The sequence below is a fragment of the Ambystoma mexicanum genome, chromosome 4q (assembly GCF_040938575.1).
Source record: "Ambystoma mexicanum isolate Mex_15411 chromosome 4q, UKY_AmexF1_1, whole genome shotgun sequence".
NCBI classification, from domain to species: Eukaryota; Metazoa; Chordata; class Amphibia; order Caudata; family Ambystomatidae; genus Ambystoma; species Ambystoma mexicanum.
The window spans coordinates 1,181,229,950-1,181,253,968 of NC_090928.1; the positions used below are offsets into that span (position 1 = coordinate 1,181,229,950).

The 24,019-nt window shown below is 44.8% G+C and overlaps 1 long non-coding RNA gene across 4 annotated transcripts in view; it reads right to left on the reverse strand.

Moving 5' to 3' along the window:
- Positions 1-24,019, reverse strand: part of LOC138468269 (uncharacterized) — a 177,325-nt gene that overhangs the window by 39,903 nt on the left and 113,403 nt on the right. For all 4 annotated transcript variants that reach the window (XR_011268230.1, XR_011268229.1, XR_011268227.1 and 1 more), the window contains one exon: positions 19,755-19,841. This is a non-coding gene — a long non-coding RNA (uncharacterized lncRNA). The remainder of the gene's footprint in view (positions 1-19,754; positions 19,842-24,019) is intronic.

The following is a 24,019-nucleotide window of genomic DNA, read 5'->3' on the forward strand; positions in this document are numbered from 1 at the left end:
GTGTGTGGACGTTCTCCTGGACATGTGTTTCTGTTGCACTATGTGGACGCATGGTACTTCACATGGATGGACTGTGTGGATTTGGCATTGTTTTATCTGGCCCACCTACCTGAATCTTCGGATGTCTGCACTCCTTTCTCCATCCCTCCGACTCCCTCTATGCTCTCCATTCCGATGGTGGAGGCACAGATTTCTTCCCAGGGGGTCAACTTGATGGGTGATTCAGGACCTCCCCCGGTGGCTGTGGCAATGTTGCGGTTGGCAGAGAGTATGCTGCGGACGCGTATCCGCAGGTCGTCCCATCGCTTGCGGCATTGCTGTGGGGTGCGGGGTGCGGTCCCCACCGCACTTACCCGCTGTGCCACCAGAGCCCTTATGGCCTTCTTGTTTGCAAGTGCCGTCCTGGTCATTTGCGTGGAGAAGACGACGGCAGCATTCTCCTGGAGGGTCTCTGTTAGCACGGTGAGTTCCTCACGGGAGAAGTGGACCTGCCGCTTGCGGTCGCACGCTTTCTTCGCTACTTTTCCCATTTTTCTTTGTTTCGCTAGGGTGGTTGACGGGTTGGGGTGTGTTTCAGGGTAGTGATTTTAGTGGTTGTGTGGTTTTAGTGTTTTTATAGGTGTACGCCGGGATGTTTCCCGTTCCGGGCCCATGTTTTAACTTCCGTTTCCGTATATTTCCGGTCACCGTACTTTCCGGTAGGCGCACACTGCGGTGACCGCTAAGAGGGGTGGCGGTATTGCACCTAGGGCGCCGTACGGCGGCGGTGTGGGCCGTTTTGGGGTCATTTCCGCCATCGCGGACTTTGCACTTCCGCCGTGGCGTGGTGCTCGTGCCCGATGGGTCGGAATGGGCCGCACTTTGCTCCTTCGTGCAATGGCGGAAACGCTATTTACGCTGTGGCGCTCCGGTCAGTCGCTTTCCGCCAGGGTCGTAATGAGGGCCAGTATCATTTATTGCAACATGGTTCCAGTAAATGTTTATTAGACCAATATTTGTTGACTTAAATCTTATCTTTACCATCTGGAGAAAACTATTCGGGGAGAACCAAGGCTCAATTTGCATATTGGGAGATGTTTTAATAGCTACCATTAGACCTGCCATGGGTCTACCTCTGACTGGCATAATAGCCAGAATCAATAGTACAACATGTTTATCCCAAACAGGGACGGTGGAAAGCCATATTTCCTGAAAGGCCAGAATGTCATAACTCATCAGCAAACTATCTTTGGATTTGGTAAAATGCTTAAAGCCTCTTGTGTTCCAAGAGGCTAGGGAAAGGGTATTCAAATTTTGGACTAGTTAGTTGTTATTCACTCTCATTTCTCTAGTATCCAACATTATTCCATCCGTTCTTGCCGAGTCTGTCTGTGAATTGCGACTTTGGCCTTTCGGATACACATTAGGTTTAGAAACATACTGATTTCTCAGGTCAGGGAGCTCTTGTTGGTCAAATAGAGCTGGATTCAGCAAAAGGAAACCCAGTTCATACAAGTCATCTCTCACCTGCCACACAGCGTTTTGGATAAAACTTGATTTTATCCATAGTTTTATCATAGACAAATCATTTCTGTGAGGAAATTCTATCTGGTCTATGTCACTCGAGCATATCCCTTGAAGAGCTAAAACCTCTGCAAATATATTCATCACTGATTGTCTATACAGGTCAAAACTGCAAAAGGGATGGGGGCGACACTGCATCATCAAACAATTTGAGGTCGAATCGCTCGATGGAGTACGAAACCCAGCTTTAGTTGCATAACTTACTTTCGATTGGGACTGAAAATGAGATTGCCTTTCGGTGTTGATCATGGGTGTTAGGACTACACCACTCGTAACATTTAATGCTGGATTCTCTTGTATATTTGCCTGGGCAATGATTCTTTTTAAAGATTGCTCTAATTCAGTTTTCCATTCGCTCATTGAAATTATCTTTTCCTGGCTCAGTTCTGCTGTGCCGTATCGTCCACCCCCTCGAAGGTTTGTTCTGATGTCTGTCCCACTGATTTTCTCTCTGCGTGATTTAGATCACTAGTTTGCTGACACGACAATGTTAGCTGTGGCATTTGGTTCGTTGTTAGCGTCCGTTCTATCCTGCTCCCTTTGAGTATTTTCAGATACAACATCCTTTTGCTGTTTCGCCAAAAGGATTAAATTGTCCAAGGGCTCGTACGCTATAGGCATGTTTTGTACCTGCCGACTTTGACTCGCTTTTTGTAGTATCACATTTCGATATTTTTAAGCGATGACCGTACGAGCTATAGCAGTGGCAGTTTTCGGCAGCGTTATTGATTGAATAAACTGCCTTGAACCTGTAATTTTAGAATTTACAACAGTTGGAACATTTTTGGGTTTTTTTTGTTGCAGGATTTGCAATGGTATTCATTTCTTTCTTTCTTATATCAAAAATGTTGTACGTTAGGGCATTACTATCCCCCGATGCCCCTGGAGTAGGTTGAGCCACACAATTTTTTTCCGTCTTCGGGCATTTCCAAGTTTTTGGACTTGGCTTTCTTTTTTTTAGTGCATGACTGCCCTGGTTTACATTCATCATTTTTTTCTTGGGTAGTATTTGTTGGAGCACTCTCCACACTCTTTTCTTTATGCAATTCGGAAGGAACAGGTTTATTAACAAGCTCGACAAAACGTACTCCTTTTTTTTTTTTGGCACCCAGTTGCAATACCGTCTGTTGATTTTGTGTACAATTAATTAGCAGTACCTCATCATGATTCGTTTTTATCTCTTCAATCCTCGGATCCAAAACCACAGTTGGTCTATTTACTAGGCTGCTTTGCTTTTCACAGCATACACAGTGTGATTCGTTGGATTTATTTCCTTGTAACAATTTAATCAATAGCGTATGTTGATCATTTATTTTGGTATCTAAAGTGTCATATAAACGTGTAAGTGAGAACCGTGCTGCATTTATGGTTTGTAAAGATGTTTCTAGACCTATTACGAAATTTCCCGGTATGGCTTGTATTTTCTCATTTGGAGCAGAATGATTCCGACGAGGGGTCGGTTGGGCAAAGGAGCAAGACATTACAGAGGATGCATTTACCGTAGGGGAAAACATCATAGGTGATTGGTATAGGTCTTGTCTATTTACGCTATCATCTAAGACCTGTTTGTGACTACTAGTTTTTTTTGCCTTGGGTGAACTAGCCATAGTCCTATTATGAGTATTTTCCATTCTCACCTCATCTACATTCCCACTTTCAATGGTAATCGCAGGAGCATTCATCCCAAATTCCTAATCACTATGTTCATGGGTAAGTTGTGAGCCAGGTGAGATTGCCATCACCTCATTTAGGGGTTCCACCCCCCTCCCGAGTCCTTGTTGGTCAACTATATTGAGGACTCCTGCTGCAATTAATGAGTCAGGGATAGAGGGTTGTATGCTAGTATCGTTCTCATCAGTGTCTCTACACAAAAGACCCTGATTAATTAAATCAACATTAAGACCTGGGGTTTGGACGGTTTCATGACTCTTTCCCCGTTTCCCCCCTGGGGCACAACATTTTCTTATGTCGGCCATTGCTGAGCAAGCTCTTATGCTAGAGGCCGACTTACTGACTCGCATGAGATTTATTGTTCTCGAAGACATTTTGGGCGTGGAAATGTCTTCCCTTGCGCACACCGTGATGACCTCCTTTGACGGCATCCCCGTGCACAATGTCATTACCATTTTGCTTATAGTAACTTATAGTAACGACTTAGATGCTACAGGCAGGGGATGTCACAGCACAGAAAATCAGTCCACACTTTCAACAATCAAAAAAGGCCTGCGTGTTCACCCATAACCGCCACCTTTCAAATGGCGAAAACAATGTCTTGTCCACTAGACATATAATTACGCTGCTGAGCAAAGGATCGGCACAAAATAGGGAAATATTCAAGTCTATTGCTCTAATCAGTATTGTGCCAGAATAAGGCACACACTGTCAAACCAAATTGCTTCGAAAAGGTAAACAGTCAAAACTTAGTGCTTCAGAATTTGAAAAAGAACGTTATGTTTACCCACAGCCCACAGACCATCAGCCAGCAGACAGCCGACAGCACTTCTCAAAGGCACTTCCTCCAAATGCGCGCGGCTCGTTGTTTTTAAGGATTGTGGGAGAAAGGGGCGGAGCTTAAGTTTGTAGCTCTGTAAATAAGTGAAATAACAGTATATATAATATAAATAACACTACTTTTGATGTAATAAAGAGTTTGAATGAAAGTATTTTCTTTCTCTGTGTCTTTACCCAAACTTTGAACAATATTCCAGAGTCCAAGTAAAACAGGCATTCAGTCTCCTCCACAGCCGACGCACTTCTCAAAGGCACTTCCTCCAAATGCACGCGTGCCAAATGTGCACGGCTCGTTGTTTTTAAGGATTGTGGGAGAAAGGGGCGGAGCTTAAGTTCGTAGCTCCAAACTTTCAACAATATTCCAGAGTCCAAGTAAAACGGGCATTCAGTCTCCTCCACAGCCGACAGCACTTCTCAAAGGCACTTCCTCCAAATGCGCGCATGCTCACATACTTGGTTTAGCTGTCCAGACTGGTTTATTTGTCCTGCAAAGTAGAGAAATGTTTTTCTTACGGTGAGTAGTGTGACCAATTAAAACTTCAGACCCTGTGCGGTCCAGCCTCTCCTGCTGTGAGGACCTCTCAGGGCAGGGAAGCCTAACACGTTGAAATAAATACACGGACGGCTGGTACAAACATGCGTCTTTATTGTATGCCATCCGGTCACACTCCCGCTCCCTCCCTTTCCCAACGTCCTTTCCTTGAATTCGGCCCCAACGAGGATCTTCCCACACAACGATGTGGAAGGGCACATGGCCCTTTATTCACAACATGACATATCCCCATTTTTAACATGTTGTTTCGCCACCCAGCTTAACCCATTTCTTCGATCAGTCTCTGGGGCTTGATGCAACATCTCTGGGGTTGCATTGGACGATTGTGTGCATCAGGAGCTGGCAGTGGCTCCACCTCTCCCCTGCTGGCTTCTTCCTCTGACTGTTTGCCATCCCCTTGGTAAGAATCATCTGAGAGACAGTCATCTTGACTACTGCTCACCAGTTGCCAGGCTGTGAGGGGTGGCCCAATAACTATCTTGAAGCGTGAAGAGGTTTGCGTTATGAACTGTTGATGGTTTCCACTGGCCGTTATCATGGTATGATATGGCATTTGTATGATATGATATGGCATTTGTAACGCGCCTATACACAAGTGTTTCAAGGCGCGACGAGGCAGGGGGGGAACAGAGGGAGACAGACAGACTAGGCCAGGTGTCATTCAGATCGCGCAAGTGCAAGGGTAGGGGGACTGGGAAAAAAGTGCAGGGGAAGGGGAGAGGGGAAGTGCAGTACATGGTTAGTAGAATACAAGATAAATAATAGGGCCAGCTGGTGGCAAGTGCAAGGAAAGTGCGGTACATGGTTAATAGAATACGAGATAAATAATAGGGCCAGCTGGTGGCAAGTGCAAAGGTAAGTGCCAGGAGAGGGGGCTGTAGGATACAGAGACAGTCCCGTAGTGCATGTAGGCAGTGCAAGGAAGAGTGGCTGGGCCAGGACATGAGATCGGTGAGTGGCCCAGTTGCAGATTTAGTGCAGGTTCAGTGATTTTAGCAGGGGACAGAGGGAGAGAAAGCAGAGGCAAAGAGGAAGGTTTCGAGGTGCTTCCAGAACCAGAGATGGTTCTCCTCAAGTTTCAGGGAGGCAGGAAGGCTGATCCAGAGGGAGGCCCCTGCTGCGGCGAGAGATCTACCACCAGCTCGTTGCTTGGAGAAGTGGCTGACCCTGAGGTAGTTGGAGGTGGACGAGTGAAGGGCTCGAGAAGGAAGATATTTAGGAAGAGAGAGTTGAAGGTATTTCGGCCCAACGCCCCAGAAGGCCTTGTGGACAATGCAAAGGGTTTTGAACTTATTCCTTGCAGCCACTGGGAGCCAGTGTAGTGATTTCAGTCCTGGAGAGATACGGTCCCTGGGCTTGAGGCCAAAGACAAGTCTTGCAGTCCTGTTCTGGATGAGTTGCAAAGGGTGGAGAGAAGAGGCAGGAAGATTTAGATAGAGGCTGTTGCAGTAGTCCAGCCTAGAGAGAACCAGAGCTCTGGAGACAGTGAGCTTCTGGGGGAAGGAGAGAAAAGGAAAGATATCTTTGAGGAGGAGGAGGTGTAGCTGGTAGTGTGACTTCTTAGAGACGTCAGAGATGTGAGGAGAGAAGGAGAGTGTGGAGTCGAAGATGACCCTGAGGTTTTTTGCCGTGCAGGTAGGAGCAGGAAAAGGGCCAAGGGAGGATGGCCAGAGAGCTGCATGGAAGGAGGGAGAGGGTGTGCTGATAAGTAGAATCTCAGTCTTACTGGCATTAAGGCAGAGGTCGTTGGCGGCACACCATTCCTGGATAGCAGAAAGACAGTCAGAGATGAGGGTAGTGGAAGAGAAGGCCGAGGGTAGCCTGAAAATGAGCTGGGTATCATCTGCGTAGCACTGAAAGTTGGGACAGAGAGTGGCTATGCAGTGAGCAAGAAGTGCAAGATACTGATTGAACAGCCAGGGGGAGAGGTTAGATCCCTGGGGGACACCACAGGTAGAGAAAAAGATGTCAGTGAGGAAGGAACCCAGTTGGGCCTGGGAGGGTCGATTGGAGAGGAAGGAGGACAGCCACGCCAGAGCTTGACCAGTGATACCCAGGTTATCATGGAGACGGTTGAGCAGGATGGTGTGGTTAACAGTGTCAAAGGCAGAGGAGAGGTCGTGCAAGATGAGAACACAAGGGCTATTAGAGTCAAGGTTTGAGAGCAGGTCCTCACGGATGGTCAGGAGAGCAGTTTCCGTGCTTCTGGCAGCTCTGAAGCCAGACTGATGGTCATGAAGACTACCAACAGATTCAGCATGGAGATTAAGCTGGGAGATGGCCAGTTTCTCCAGGAGCTTGCCCAGGAAGGGAGTGATAGAGATTGGGCGATAGTTAGCTGGGCAGGAGGGGTCGGAGGAGTGTTTCTTAAGAAGGGGGTGCACAAGGGAGTGCTTGAGGCGGGATGGGAAGACTCCAGAGGCGAAGGAGTGTTTGCAGAAGTCAGCCAAGGCAGGCGCCAGGGAATCGATGTGGTCCTTGATAGTTTTGGAGGAACAGGGGTGGACCTGTTTTGACGAGACTTTCATAGATCGTACTTGTCTCGAAATCTCGTCAGCAGAAAAAAGGGGAAAGGCAGAGAAGGAGGGAGGAGGGGTGGCTGCAGAGAGGCCAGAGGGAGAGCAGGGAATAGGGGAGGGAGGTGATAGGAGGAGAGTGAGGACAGGATGTCTTGAGTTTTTGAAATGAAGTGAGAGGCCAGTGCTGTGCAGAGGGCCTGGGAGTGGAGACTGCAGCAGGGTTGGCCAGATCCTTGCAGATTTTAAAGAGTTCGGCCGAATTGTTAGATGCCGCAGAGATGCGGGCGTGGATAAGGGCTCTCTTCTTAGTGAGAACGGAGAGCCGGTATTGCCTTTGGAGCAGGCAGCACGCCAGTTTGTCAGAGGATGAACATGAAGCACGCCATTTCCTCTCTGCCACCCTGCACTTGCGTTTAAGGGTGACAAGATCTGAGTCATACCAGGAGTTACATTTGGCTTTGGGCTTCAGGCGGATTCTCATGACAGGGGCAAGGATATCAAGGGTATCAGATATAGCAGAGTGGAGAGGGCTGTGTCAGGGTGGGAGTCAGCCGAAGGGGGAGGAGGGGCGAGAAGGTGGTAGCGAAAGCCTCAACTGACACGCGCTTCATGGGTCGGTGCCCTTTTTGCTGGTTACCACCAGCGATTCGGGTGCGAATGTGGAGGTCTTCTTTCTTCACTTTTAACTGCTGAACTAGTACATGGTCTCCCTGTTCTATGCCACACTCTTTTGCCCGGCAACGGGTGTCTGCTTTGTCTTTCATTTTTTCTTTTTCTGCTTGGTCTCAGGACTGGCCTGTTGTTCCTAGGGTGTTGCAGGCTCATACTTGTCGCTTTCTGGTAGTTGTGTTCTTACTGTCCTGCAGAATATAGAGTCCGACTGGTACACTCCCGTGGTGCAGTGTGCTGATACTCGCGCACAAGCTGATATATTGCTTGTTCAAATGGCTTGTTGACGATGTTGGCAATTTGTAATGTTCTTTTGATGTTAGCCATGAACCTTTCCACAATGCCATTGGCTTGAGGCCATTGTGGGGTTATGTTCCTGTGTTGGAACCCCATGTAGCGTGCAAAGTTTTCAAAGTCATAGCTGGTGAAAGGCAGGCTGTTGTTTGATTTTATGATCTTTGATATTCCATACGTTGACAGCATGCGGTCCAATGCGGAATGACACAAGTGACAGCCATCGATTTGATGAGCTGGGCATCTGGGAAACATGAATACTCATCAATTAGAATGAGGACATATGCATCCTTTTTCAGTGGTCCAAAGAGATCTACGGCCAGTTCTTCTCAAATGCTTTCTGGGAGCTGGGGCATCTGCAGTGGGTTGGGATGAGAAGGTGGAGCAACCTGGAAGCAGATAGTGCATTTGTCTACTATTTTGTCTACAATGGCGTCAAGTTTGGGGAACCATACTTTCTGTCATAGGAGGTATTTTTGTGGAAACTACCCCCCGGTGGCCTTTGTGTGCTAGTATGACTGTCTTTTTCAGGTAGCGATTCCGGAATCATCACTTTGCTGTCTTTCATGAAGGTGTGGTCATCTACGATTGGGAGCTTGTGCTGCACCAGCTCCATGCATTGTACATCATTCCTTATGGGCTCAAGTTCGTTTCTGGCTTGATTCTTGAGGTGAGTTGTCGTCCCTGTCTTGATGAAGTGTGCCACGATTGCTAGCGCGGGGTCTTGTTGCGTTTCTTTTGCTAACATGGTCCAGTCGACAGACAGAGTTTGAAGGGGACGGAATATGTAATTAATGTATGCATCCGCGATAGAGGTGCCTGCTTGTGGTGGTCCAGTGGGATGTCTGAAAAGGTATTTGGCTGGGATGCTTTCCTTGCCTGGACAGTGTGAATTGGTAAACTTATGGTCATGTAGTATTAGTCCCCATCGCGCTATCCTCTGTGGCATTCTTGCTTTCAGGTCACTGAAGATCGTCAGGAGGGCTTGGTGGTCTGTGATAACAGTGAATGGCTTTCAGTACAAGAAGAGATGAAAGTACTCGCAGGCCCACACTACTGACAGGCTTTCCTTCTCCGCTTGTGAGTATGTTTGTTCCATCGTGGTGAGGCTACGGCTTGCGTAGGCTACAATGAAGACATTGGCTGGATCCGAGGAGACTTGTTGTGTGAGAATTGCTCCCTGGCCTATGGAGCTAGCATCGAATATGACTTCAGTTTGTCTTTCAGCATTGAAGTAGGCGCTGTCTTCTGCCTTAGATATGTTGTTTCTTATGGTCTCAAAGTCTTGCTGGCAATCCGTCAACCATCTGAACGGTTGGTCTGTCCATGTGAGGAGACGGAGAGGGTTGCTGACTGTAACGTAATCCTGGAGGTATCTTGAGCAGTAGCTTGCGAGGCCAAGGAAGGAGCATAGTGATGAGATGTTCTGAGGTGGCAGTGCTGTATTTGATGCTGCCACATTCTCCGGGTCAGGTCACATTCCTTTTTCCAAAAAACTATATCTGAAGAACCTGAGTGATCCTTTCCTGAACTCACATTTTCTCTTGAGGGTGAGACCCGCTGCTTCGAGAGCCGTGCACACTCGGTGCAAGGCTGCGTCATGTTCCTCCTTTGAATTGCCGAACATGATGACATCATCAGCATAGTTGAGGTAGCTGGGGACATGGCAGATGACTTTCTGAAAGATTTCTGCTGCAGCTGAGATGCCGAAACTAAGCAGCTTGTGTTGGAAGAAACCTGTGTGAGTGACGAAGGTTGTGATGTATATAGATTCAGGGGCGATCTCGAGCTGGTGATAGCCTTTCATGAGGTCCAGTTTGGTGAAATATTTTGGACCATGTAACAAGTGGATCATGTCGGTGATCCTGGGCGCTTGCTGCCGTTCCTGCTCGATTGCCTCATTTGCTCTCCTCATCTCCACGCACAGTCTGATGGAGCATCTGGCAATTTCTTTGGGACCAGGACTATGGGTGATACCCAAGGGGTGGGTCCTGTCACAGGCTCAATTACTTGCTGTTTCAGGAGTTTGCCTATCTCTTCTTTGACTTGTCATTGTATATTGATGGGTATGCCCCTCTAGTGTTGGGCAACCGGCTTGAGGTCTTTGTTGATGTGTAACTGAATTGTCAATTTCTTTTATTTTTCCCAAGCCTTTGAATAGGTTCGGGAAGGCCGCTTCAATGTCTTCTGGCCTTGTAAAGTACTTGTGGGTGAACAGGAACTCAAGGGGTGTGTCATTGATGCCAAGCATGAGGACTGGGCTGTGTTGCCTCACTGTATTGTTGTTCATTTCCCATACGTATCCTTTTTTGCATTGATCATTGCCGGATGCGGAAGATTCACTGTAGAAGGGTGATATCTCAATGTAACGGACATACCGTCTGCAACAACTTTGTCTGGGGCCTTCGAGTGTTCTCTGGTCTTCTCGGGCGTATGATCTGTGGTATCCGTGCTCGTCTCGTTTCAGCCTCCGGGCCCGGGCTCGTGGAGGTTTGCCTGTGTGGTCCTCTGTCATTCCCTGAACGATCTTCTGCTGGTCGGGGGTAATTGCGCATTTTTGCACACTGCCCTGAAGTGTTCATCGGTTACACATGCTGCGCATTTCTGACCGAGCGAATGGCACTCTTCACTGTGAGGATATTCGCATCCACATTTGAAGCACATGGCTTCGGTACATCTGGGCAGAGGATTGGGTGTAGCGTACAGCTTGTTGACGGCATCAGAGTCTATGTGTTTGGGCTCTGTCTTCACTTTACCTAGATTGTCTAGCTGCGATTCAACTGCTGCTTCCATGCATGCTAGGGCTAGGATTTCCTCTAGGGACCTTTGTTTTTTTAAGACTTTCTTCCTGAACGTCCCATATGGCTATTACTTGTGATCTCAGGGCTTCGTCGTTGGAGTATCTGTGGAATTTGCAGTGTTTTAACTTTATTCTTAACCTCATGACAAAGTTGTCGAGGGACTCCCCTTTTTCCTGATGCATCGTGTGAAAGATGTGCCTTTCATAGACGACGTTGGTGTGGGGTGAGAAATACTCTGACAATTCTGTGTGTGGGTCCTGGAATAATGCAGTTTTTGGATCTAGTTGCTCGCCAGTGATGTCTCTGACCACTGGTCCTACTGCCATGGACAAAGTGTTCTTCAGTCTCTTGGCTGTTACGTAAAATTTAAAGTCTCTCAGTCATATTCTCCACTATGGTCCTAGATTGCTGGTGTCACGCAGTTCTGTCTTTCCCTTGTTCTTGACACTTGCATGTTAGTGTGCACACTGCTTTGTAGCAGGGTATGGTATTTCTTCTATTTCATCTGTGGCTATTGGGGTCTTTTGTACCTGTGCTCTGCCCCTGCTGGCCCCGTGGGCCTTGGCAATCACCCTCGTGTTGGTACCCTTCCGTACCTTCTGGTGGGTCTTGTGTCAGTGGGAGGCACGCCAACGCGAAGTGCACGTGCTCGATGGCCCCCTCCCACACAGCAGGGTTGCAGGCGCTGTGAAATGGGTGCACGTGGCATCCCGCAAGTGGCGTGCACTTCCTCTAGCATTTCAGGACCGTGGAAGTCCCAGCAGGCATCTCGACATGGGCCTCCTTCTCATCACCCCAACTTCCATTATTATTATTATTCACAATAAGACATGTTTCACATTTAAAATTCTCGACATATTTATGGTCCCATAATGCTCTTTGCTTTTATGCAAATTGCCAGGATTGGGTTCTATGAAGAGATACTGGGCCTCATTTCGACCTTCGCGGAGCAGGTTAATGGGCTCCGCTAATGGAGGTGGACCCGTTAAACCCGTTCCGCAAAATTACGAGGTCCCCTCGCGGGACCCAGTAAGGATGCCTGGTAAAACCAGGCGTACTTACCGGGTCCCACGAGGAGTAGACGGAGCTACCAACGGGTGGGTCGTAATCGAACTCCGAACTCGGAATGGCCCAGTAATTCCCCATTCTGGGAACCCGGTAAAGGAGCCCGGTTTGGCGGCAGCCATGGTGCATGGTGCATTTACCAAGGTGGTAAATTTGATTCACACTGTTTGGTCGGGTGTACAAAATACGTATAGAAAAAGCCTTCTGTGCTATATCTTCCCTCACTTGGCTCTTCCATTAACTCCTTAGGGAATGTATCACACATATCATAAATGCTTCTCTTTACCACTGCCCTCATAGCTTGCTTTTGTCTCCACTGTTGCTCACCTCCTCCAACGCCCTCAACCATAAATGGGGGTGGACCTGACCTGCTCCCTCTTTAGCGCTGCAGCCCAAAAGCCCTGCACCGCACCAGCACTCTCACCATACCTCTGTTGTTTTGATGCAAAAGCCGCCACTCGACTAAGGGGGCGAGGTGCAAATTCTGCAGAATCCACCTGGTCTTTTTCACTATCTTTTCAGAACTACATTGTGTGAATCTAGAGGTGAAATGGGGAGGCCATTGGGCCACACACAATGTATTTGTGGCACCCCGATATTGAATACAAACAAATCTGTGCAAGGGAAAAAGGGACAAGATGAAGGACTGGGAACAATCATACTAGAAATGAAAGATCCAACCGCTAGGGAACGTCTCCTGAGAGCACCAGCATTTCAATAGTCGATGCTTTTCAGAAGACAGATAATTCTACTCTTCCCTGACCAATCCAGAGACAATGCAGACACTGCATAAGAGGAAGAAGGTGCAGCAAGAGCGGACGGTATTGCTGGAATTGGAAATATTGGCCTTGGGGTGGCACCCACCCGGATTTAAGTTTGAATAAATGAAAGCATTCCATCTTTGCATGCAAACAAATTTCTAAATGAGGTCAGTATCCTCCTAATGTAAAGTCATGGCAGTGGAATATGAAAGTTCTTTTCCATTAGCATGCTGCATGGAAGAGTAATGCAGAATGACTCAGAGGAGGCTTTGTGCACTCTTGCACAGCCACACAAGTGACATGAGGGAGGATGGCAGAATCAAATCCCATGATACTGGATGGAACGGAAAATACGCCTCCAGAGTGAAAATAAGAGATAGTGGAACTGTGGAGGAACTAAGAAGGGAGATATACTATGGGGAGCCCAAAGAAAAACAGAAGATGTTAAAGAGGATGACTCTGATTGTTAAGAATGATTTTCTATACTCTGGCCTGGTGGACAGACGTATAGAAGGCCAACCTATATTGTGACAGGGACAACTCTGGGAAGCTGTAGCCAAACCAGTTTAAGGTAGCAGTGACAGGCGGTCTAGGCTACGTTTTTCAGAGGGGTGAGAGTGTAAAGGGTCCACAATGAGGTCACACAATGGGAGTCACAAATGACACTTAGACAGGATGTATAAAAATACAGTTATTTAATTATGACCAAAACAAACCATAAGAAAAATTAACACAAGCAAGTAGACTTATCAACCAATACCATCAAACTAAAATACATATATACAGTCACAGGTTCAAGTGCATAATACAAATCAAAATACTCCTGCAAGGGAATAAATAGGTGAGTATCACACACAAAAAGGTCCACAGAGATGGGCCCTAACTAATATCGTCCAACCCTAAGTTGCCTGGGGCCTTATGCCCTATTGTTCAGGATACAATAACACAGAATTTAGGATGCAGGAAAAAATGTAGATAGGGTGTCTGGGGTCCAGTGATGGATTCTTAGAGCCAGAGTTCAACATAGACAAGTGCCCAAAATGACCCCCAACAGTCAGAAGACTTGCCAAGGCAAGTAGTGGCAAAGCCAATAGTGTTAATAAAGGTTATTATAAGTCCATTGACTTACAATGGTAGTGCAGGGGTATGTTAAAAGCTCAGTAACTTACCCCCTCACTGCGAATCTTCCCAAGATGTTCCAGAACAAAGGAAAGGTGTCCTGGCTTGCTTTTCCCGCCAAATTCTGCGGTCCTCGATTTTCACGGGTTGCAGGTTTGAGTGATTCTCCGGTTAGGATCTTTTGCTGTTGCAAGGACTCTTGGTGAAGAAATGCAGAAACAAACAATGCAGCACCCTTCTCGGGACTGGAGGCGGGTCAGAAAAGCAGGTTTAGGACCGTGCATGCTGTGCACAGCGATGCAGCAAGACTCAGTAGCCGTGGTCAGACTTTCCGGTCTTTCTTGAGTCCCCTTGGTGCTAGGATGCCGAAATTTCGCAGAGGTTGACGTTGCAGTGGCAGCTGAGAGTGTGCCAAGTTTCAGGTGGAAACCCAGAACAGCAACGAAGAAAACATGTTAGCCCAAAAACAAAGCTGGTCAGCCACAGGACGATTCCCGGGCAGTTCCGAAGGCAGTTTTTGTGCTGGTCACCGAGTAGGCTTCGGAAGTGGATGGTCCTCCACTTCTGGGGTCGCAGCACCTTCGCAGGCCTACTGGAGATCAAGAGACAGACAGGGCTCCACCAGGACTGCAGCAGAAGTTGGTTGCCAGGCCTCCTTCAGACAGGTTACAGGTTTCTTTACGGGTCTTCTCAGCTGGACAGATTCTTAGCTCCTTCAGGTTCTTCCAGGATCTCTGAGAAATGCATGCAGGGGTCCTCCTCTTATCCTAAAAGCCAGGTAGGAGTCAAAACTCCCACTAGCCAATGGCAGAACTAGCCCACACACACACCTCACTGTGGTCAAATCAGGACCACTGGCGGGAACACTCTAGCATACCACTCAGACATGCAGAAACCAGGATGTTTATTAGGGTCAGACTGACCCAGCCCACATCCTGCCTGCAAACACACAAAGCCCTTCAGTAGCCCGCCAAAAGCTGCTGCTTTCCAGGGCACTGGAAGTCCTTATAAGGTACTTTCTGGCCTCTGAGGCTAGGAAGAAGGCCAAACAACAAGATGCAAAAAGAATGGGCAAAAAACCTCGTGGCACGGCCATGTTTGACCAGTAGCCACAGTAAGTAGCCAAACGCGGTAAACGCGCTTAAGCTAAAACGAAATTCCCCAAAAAGTGGAGAAAAGTCACTGCTGCCACAAGCCCATCTTTTAAGCACCTCAGAGTAACCAAAAAATCCTTTGAGTGTTAGTCAAGGACAAAACAAAAACGAACCCCATTGCACTGCAGTGTAAGCTGCTGTGTGCAATGATAAAAAGTAACCACAAGTAGCAACATAGTCACAAGACTAAGGGAAACACTGTTGCCCAGTACTGATAGCCTTAAGGACATATCAGTTTCCCCATAACATGTGAGCAAAGGCCAGTACAGTGAAGCTTAAGGCTTCACTGCACTGCAAAAAGTACAGGTCAGATTGAAAAATAAAAGCAAAATGTTTGGGGGTTCCATAAAGATGGAAGGAAAGGTGCAGTAAAGAGAATCTTTCCTAACACTGATCTATATTGGACTCTCACTAATAAGAAGATTAGAAACATCAGGAATTGACATTAGTTGTCTATTACTTTATGGATCAAATAGCTGTTGTGCGCTAACATGCTACCTCCCGCTTACGGTGCACCTTTCCTAGGCCACCGGTTGTTCGGCACAAGATACAGCGGCCCTCCCTGGGTTTATCGGGGTCCCATGCCAGATGTGTCCGTGTCAGCGTTCTTTCCCTGGTCCCCCACGGCAGTGCGTATGGCAGCTGCCATGGCACCTCAAAGATGGCTTGATGGCTCAAAACTGGGGTCACGTGACAATGATATCACATGACCAAAAAGGAAGTCGCTTTTGGCAGTATTTAAACACTGGACTTTTGGGTGACACCGCCTCTCAGCTGTTCTGCGGGTTGCGCTTTGCTTTTGCATGTGTTTTTTGGAACCCTTGACTTTTGAATTTATGCATTTACGTATTGCTGCTGTGTTTTCCCTCGTTGGTTCTGGTGCATTGGATTTTTTCTAGACTTGGATAATTGGATTTTGACCCTGAAACTTTGGCTTTGGAACTGCTTTTGGATTTCCCCTGGATTCGGGAAATATTGAACATTGGACTTGGTGTGACTCTTTCTCTAATAAACATTTTCTTTAAAAAAAAATTGGCCCTCTGCTGAGACTGTGGAACTGTATACTGTCATTCACTTAGCTTGCACTCTTGTGCCATTAGGTTGGAAACTCTCAGTGGAAGACCCCTTTTGCTCAAGACTCACCCACTCCTACATCAAGTATGCTATGTATACGGGGAGGGGCTATAGTGTGCATATATACAGTATTGTCTCTGTGTTACTAATTCCCTGTTTTCTTCTAGCTGCCGAGTGCCAGGCGGTGCTGTTTCCTGTCTCACCTTTTGTCCCAATTTCTGCCCGAGGAATGTCTTTGCTCTTCCCTGTCTGGTACTTGGGGAAGAAGGCATACGTTCATCTGGGACATCAGTGCATGACAATATCCTAAGATGTCAAAATAAGGGAGACGCAGTAGATGAAATAAAGGGTGAAATAACATAGCTGCAACTATTCCTCTACACAACATTTGAAATACAAGAAAGGACCCCTGATGAATGTCTGAGCATCATAAACAGTATTAAGCCAGAAACATGTACATGTAGGGTACATTAAGAATGGGGAATTAAGATGAATATTTGGACTTTATATATATCTTTTTAGAAATGTAATTGTGTTGCATATGTTTGCATTTTCGTGTGGATTTAGAAGACTTGTGTTTGTATTTTGTGCTTATGTTTTTTATTCTAAATAAATGTAATTTATTGTACAGCACCAACAGCACTTTATTGTGAATGAAACACTTGATCTGCAGCACTTTATTCAAGCATTTATAACACTGTATACGTATAGATGTGGTTATTAGGGGATTGTACAGTTACTGTGATAAAGATGTTCCCCGAAAATTGTTACCATGTAAATGTAAGAAGGATTGAGTAACAGTCAAAATTATTTATCTGAAGAAAACAAAAAATTAAGAATAAGACAGACTTAAAATATTAATTTAAAATAAGAATTGCTGGTATAAACTATGAAGATTACACACCGAACATAGAATTCCCACATCTTTACAGTGTATTTATGTGGAGTGTAATGATATCTATTGAGGACCACTATCAACACAGGAAGGACCTTCTACCCCCCCAGTTAAAGCACCGCATCAAATACCATTATTCCTGTAATATATAGTTTGCTGAGGCCTGTCTGAACAACATATATCACCAAAGCTTTCTCCCCCTGTGCCAAACTAAGTCAAGATCCAGGCCAGGGTATTGAGATAATAGATATTGTTATTAACAAATGGTTTTAATAGATATCTAGAAAACAATTAATTTACCACCTTCTCTGTCGCATCCAAATCTAAACAAAATAGATGGGAGACTTTTCGTTTTGTATTTCACTGAATGCAAATCAGGTTCACTCTTTTAATCTCCCGTCCTGCAAACTCCCAACTATTATATCACACAATGGGCCTCATTACGAGTCCGGCGGTAACCGAGCCGGAAAAACCGGCAGGTTACCGCCGGACTCGTATTATCATTCCGCCTCCATGATTCACGGAATTACCAGGGCATTACGGCCCGGGTGACCCGGGAATTCCAGAGGCAGAATTCTGTAAGTCCCCATTCCCATGGAGTCCAAACTCCATGGGAGTGGGGAAGTGGAAACACCAGCACCATGTTGTAATGGTGCCGGTGTTTCCATGCCTGCCTGCAGGCGGGTGGTGTTATCCCGCCAGGTCTGACCTCCCGCCTGCAGGACGCTTAATCAGCCGGTCCGGAAAGAACAGTGGTGGCGGATTTACCACCACCGTTCTTTCCGGACCGGCTGACTCATAATGACGCCCAATGTGTTGCTGACTCCAAAGCAGTCTCAAAACTTTCTGCTGTGAGTGTCCCTTGCTCACTCCCAGGAGAGAGTGTATTTCTATCACTGCGGACTCACACCTGGCTTATTTTGACATGCATGGCTTGGGACCATACAATGGATAGGGATTTTCATTTTTAGGACGAAGGCACATTTAAATGTAAGGCAGGGTTTTGGTAAATTGAATCACTGGGACAATTTGTTTTGGGATACAGCACATTCAAATGAACAGTCATGTTACCCAATTACATTAAAGACTAGAGTCATTTACTGTGCACTGGGATGAACTTTTTTCAGGTTTGATTTTTTGACAAAAATTCACCCTGTGATAAATGACCCTATGGGAATTATTTAATTTATATTTTTAGTTAAATAAGCTAAGGATATACACACTCTTAACCCCCTCCCGCTAATGAAAGAGAACCCACTAATGAAAAGGAATGGGTTAAACAGACAGATACCTCTCACACCTCAGTAAAGAATTGATGTGTTTTTTTTTAGGTGAATTAATTGAGTTATATTTGCAGTCGAATATGGCCAGGGTCTACACAGTTTTGTCACCCACCCCCAGCCCACTATGCGGGAAGAGGATTAAGGCTGGGAGATTCCTGCCACACCTTTGTTGTCATTTGGGTCAATCTACTTACATGGGAGACCTTGGATATTGGTGAACTGGGGGCCCTGCTCCCCAACTTTCATCAAGCACCAGACATCTATGAACATTCCTCAGAGAGAGAGAAAAGAGAAAATCAAATGCCTGGGTGCAGTTCATCATAGCCTTTATTGTTGGAATAACAGGACACACTCAAAGACATTTTGCCTTTAACCTGCTTTTATAGTCTTCTAAGGTTTCGCAACATTTTTATGCAAATTAGCACCTTGAAAAATGGTACGCTTATTTTAGACTGGGCTGGACACAACTCATGACAGTGCTCAACTCTTGCCAAGAACATTTTGACGCTTCAATATCTAATCCTAATCTGATTGCTGCAGTCCTGCCAAGTTATTGCTTGTACTGTAGGAGAAATGTATATATACTTTATACATACACCAAGGAAGTGCCTGTTAGCCGGGAGCTGGGGGCAGGGGGCTTAAGGCTGTCTTTCATACACATGGAAATGCTAAAATGAGGTAAATGACTATTGTGATCTGGACTCGTTTTCCGTAACGCTTCGTAGCGCACAGCGAAGCCTGGAAGATAAAATCAAATCGAGTGGAACACTCTCTTGAGGTAGGTGAAAATGTAAACAATGCATCCGTGCTTAATGTCTAAGTAAGACTCTGTTACCGAACCATTTGAAGTACACTGCAGCCGGGTGGGAATGCATTTGGCAAGTTGTCGATAAGAAAAACAAAAGTATGTGCCAGATGCGTGTGTAATGAGTAACAGACATATTTCCTTAGAGCGAAAACTATGATTTATTTGCTTCTTCAAACGTATGCTCGAAACTTACACTTGCAGCCGGGTGGGAATGCATTCAGCAAGCTGTTGATAAGAAAAACGAAAGTATGTGCTATATGCGTGTGTAAAGAGCAAGACATATAACTGCTTAGAGTGAAAACTACGACTTATATGCATTCTCAAATGTATGCTTGAAACGCTTGTAAAATAACACTGTGGCACCTAGACACACACTTAGGCAAAGTTAAGTAAATATTGAAATCACCCCTTTGTAAACAAAACCACCTGGGTCGAAAAGCTGATTGCGAGGTAATGAAAGTGTGGTTGTAGCCCTTGTAATCTGAACAAAGCGAAAATGGTATGCATTGTATAAAGAGCTGCGACCATTAAGATAAATGGGTAACTGAAAAAATCTCAATTGATTCAGAGAACACAAGGTTTGTTTAAATACACTTTCAACATTGAAAAAGCATGAACGAAAGTTACGATAAAATTCATGTAAAGTTCCTCAGCAAGAATGCTTAGATAATGAGTTTAAACTTACCTAAGAGGAAAAAGAGTCTGTTGTCTTCTTTTTTTTTCTTTCTTTGCTTCTCATCTTTCTCCTGCATTGCGGGTGAAGGGGCAATTTCTGTTTTTTTTAAAGAGAAATAAAAGTCGATTGGTTTGAGAAATAAAGTCGTATGAGGAAAAATACCATATGCTCAAGAAAGGATGCAGCATTAGGCCCCATAGTGTTTACTACTAGGAGAAAGGCTCTGGCTTTGCCCTTAGCCCCGTCCCCATGTCAAAGGAGAAATAATTATGAAGAAGATTGTGGAGAAAGCAAACCCGCACATAGAATAGACATTGAGCTGGTTAAAATGGCAGAGGAAATGGAGGGAGGTAAAGGCGAATGGGAGCAAGTGGAACCGGCACAATCACAACTTCTGTTTGAAGATGAAGGGGAGGGGGAGCAACAGATTAAGGGATGTTTGGAGGGGGGTGGAGCTGATACATTGAATATAGAGATACAAACTAGTCCGATGGCAGATACCCCACTAATATTTACAAAAGGAAGAATAACACAACTAGCAATGATGGGGGGGAAATAGAAGGCACACAAGGAGAGTGAGTGGGGAGATAATGGCTTAAAGATGAAAACTTAAACAGTGCAAGTAGGGAAAGGACCTTCATCATAGTGACCCTATGCGAATTAAAAGAGTGGCTTCACAAGGAAATTACCAAACAAATGGTTTGTCTGGGGTATATGTCTGAGAGAATAAAAATGTTAAAAAACTAGATGTGAGAATGTGGGGGAGGTGACCCTGAAGGAAAATATGGGAGTATCTGGAGGAGAAGTGAATAGTGAAAAAGGATCAGAAAAGGGTAAAGATGTCAGTAAAGATCACAAGCAGAGTGACAACGATATTAAAGACACAGGGGAAGTGATACACCCAATTGAAAAACAGGCTGAAAAAAGATAGAACAAGGATGGAGAGGAGGTAGAGCTAAAAGTGGTAACATCAAAAAACACAAAAAAGTGAGAAAAAAAACAGAGGGCGCTAAAAGCGGCAGAACTAAAAACTGGGAAGGCATCATCACTGAAATATCTGCGCAATATTGGAAAAGGACTAACCGGAGAAGAAGTAATTAGAGAAAACGATCATGAGGGAGGTAAATGGGGGTCTGAGGAGGGGGACTCTATAGAAAATGGACCCCACTACGAAAACTCAGACATAAGATTGAAGGATGCACTTAAGGGGAAAAAGTCAGACAAAACAACAAATAATTCCACTGAAGAAAGATCAATGCATGAAAACTCTGACATAAGACAGAAAGATACACGTAAGGGGAAATAGTCAGATAAAATACCCAACAATGCTAATGAAGGAAGACCCATGTATGATATATTTAAACCCCCAATACCAATACTCCCAAAACAACAGCACATGACTCCAAACAGTGATGGGGTGGAGAGTATATGGGAAATAAGTGGGGTAGCCGAAAAAGAAGATGAATACAGATACCCGAAAGGTAGAGAAAGAAAAACAAATGAAAGTAGTCATAAAAAACAAGAGGATGAAAAACTAGAAGGTATAAAAGAAGTTGGAAAAATGACAGTGGAAGAAAATGTTAGGAATATATTAAGGGAGATACTGAAGGAAAAGAACTGGAGTGAGCCGCAATGTGTGGGAGGAAGGGAGAGTTATGAACAAATGGAGAAGAGAGTAGAGGTTGGAAGAGATTATGAAGAAGGAGATGGAAGAGACGAAGAGAGGGAAGAGTACTCGAAGAACGGGAACCAACAGAACATTAATGAACCATCGAATAGGGGAGGAGAAGGAAAGTATGATTTGGGAGCTCGGAAGCTCCGTAAACCCAAATTTCCGGATGCACCAGGCATGATATTACAATATTTGTTTGAGGAAGGTGGTCCGGAATCACTAAATAGGAGGAAAATACTGGAGTTGTTTGAAGAAATCTCCGAACTAAGATTAATAACATCTGCAGATATACAACTCGTAGATTTCATTCATGGCTGGAGGTCTGATTACGTAAGATTGGCTATTTACTCTCCACTTGTGAGAAATATCATAATGAAGGAGGCGGAGAGCCTCCACAAATATGGTTATGATGTAGGACTCTGGGAAAAAGAAAAATAAGTGATCGAAGAAAAAAAAGAAACAAGGTGGAATTGGGAAAAATCTGCAAGACAGGAGGGAAACCAAACAGACAAAAACGACAATGGAAAATTGAGACGAGTAGCAGAGGCTCTAGAAGAATCAATCGCGCAATTAAGAGCCTTAAGTCAACCACTTTAGACCTGTAGGGAGATTAAAAACTTTAAGTTGGAAATCCAGAGGAAATAAACATTTAACAGGCAATAGTGAGATTTGCTCTGTACTAAAACTTTCAGATGTATTGTTTATACAGGAAACATGGCTAATAGAAAAGCTCACATTTGATGGCTTTGAAACAGCATGCATCCCTGCTAAGAAAGGAAAGTTGGGCAGACCCAAGGGAGGGATAACTACTCTAGTTAAAAAAGAAAAGGGAATGCAGAAGTGTCAAGAGTAGAATATAGAGTGGGAAATACTTGGAACAGGATGGAGGAAAATAGTAGGCCATGAGAAAGAGACAATACTGTTGTTGAATGTTTATAGATCTATGGACTCTAACCTCCACGGCATCTTGGCTAAATTAGATCTACATTTACACGAATGGTTAAGTAAATATGGAGATGCTAGTATAATACTTGCTGGGGACTTAAATGCAAGCTGTAACTTAAACGAAGTGGAAACATTCGACTGCTTTTTGACTGACTACCATAATGTGGAAAAGGGAAAAAAGAAAGAAAGTAGAAGGAGGAATGTGGATGAGTTGGGCTGCAGGATGGGGTTTACAACGGCTTGAAAATGAGAGAGCAACCTGGGCAGCAAGAGGGGTAAAATCTGAAATTGACTTTATCTTCTTATGCGCTAATATCATTGGAAAATTAAAAAAACTATCAAGTGAAAGAAACAAGTGCAAGTGACCACTCAATGCTACTGTTGGAAATAGATTGGTATGACAATAATCTCAACAGGTGTGATACCAATCTGAGGAACCTAAGTGTAAATTTTAAAGGCAATCAAGTGAGATGGCCTGAAAAAAGTGAATAACTTTAATATATGTATGTTAACTGAATTTAATGCTTGTAAGTTAGAAGATAAGATTGTGAGATATTCCGTAAAGGGTTTCCCGGAATATCTGCAAACAGTAGTCGAGGGGAACCTTACTTCACAGACTAACCCAAATAAAAAAAACAAGCATGAATATTCTATAGAAATAAGAATGAAAAAAAATGAACTAAGAAGGGAGATAAGGAAAATTGTCAAGAGTACCGACATAGGAATGATCAGAGTAGAACTAATTAGGAAGTTAAAACAAAAGTATACTAATTGGTTAAAACTGGAACGCGTTCGAATAACCCACGTAGATGGGGAAAAGATGTTAGAAAGCCTGCAGGGGAAAAATACTCGGGCCTTCTGGGACCTCATGAATAAAAAAGAGGAGAATAACTGGTGTAAAATGATAAACCCAATTTCCGAAGATGTTTGGATAAAATATATTAAGCAAATGTTTACAACTGAAAATGTGGAAATATACATGCAGAAAATAGTAAAATGGAATTTAGAAATAACAACTGATCAAATCGAGGCAAAGATAAAGAAATCTAAGCCCTCTAGAGCCTCGGGACCAAATAAATTAACGAATAACGTTCTAAAGCAATCTCCTCACTTATGGGCCAAGATTTTATACATCCAATACCAAGACATAATAGAGACTCAAACCATTCCAGATTCATGGAAAATATCCTATATGGTACCGATTTTCAAAAGGGGTTCGAGGGTTGAACCAGAAATTATAGAACCCTATATATAATGGATGCTGATTCAAAAATATTTGCTGCCCTTATATTAGAAAGAATTAATGGTTGGATGGAAGAAAAGAATATCTTAGACCCCAGAATAATAGGATTCCGTAAAAACATGGGGACTGACTGTGGAGGTCTTTTAATAAAATGCCTACAGACCACAGCTTGGAAATCCAGGGACATGCCAATCTATGTAGCATTAATGGACTTAAGCAAAGCTTTCGACTGCATGAATAGAAATTTATTGTGGCAAAGGCTGGATAGTTATGGAACTCCCAAGGGTCTGTTGAGTATGATAATATTCTTGCATAATGAATCGAGAATACAAATAAGACTAGACTCAGAAGGACTCCTTTCAAGTGAGTGGGTCATTGAGAATGGAATTAGGCAGGGATGTATACTGGGCCCCA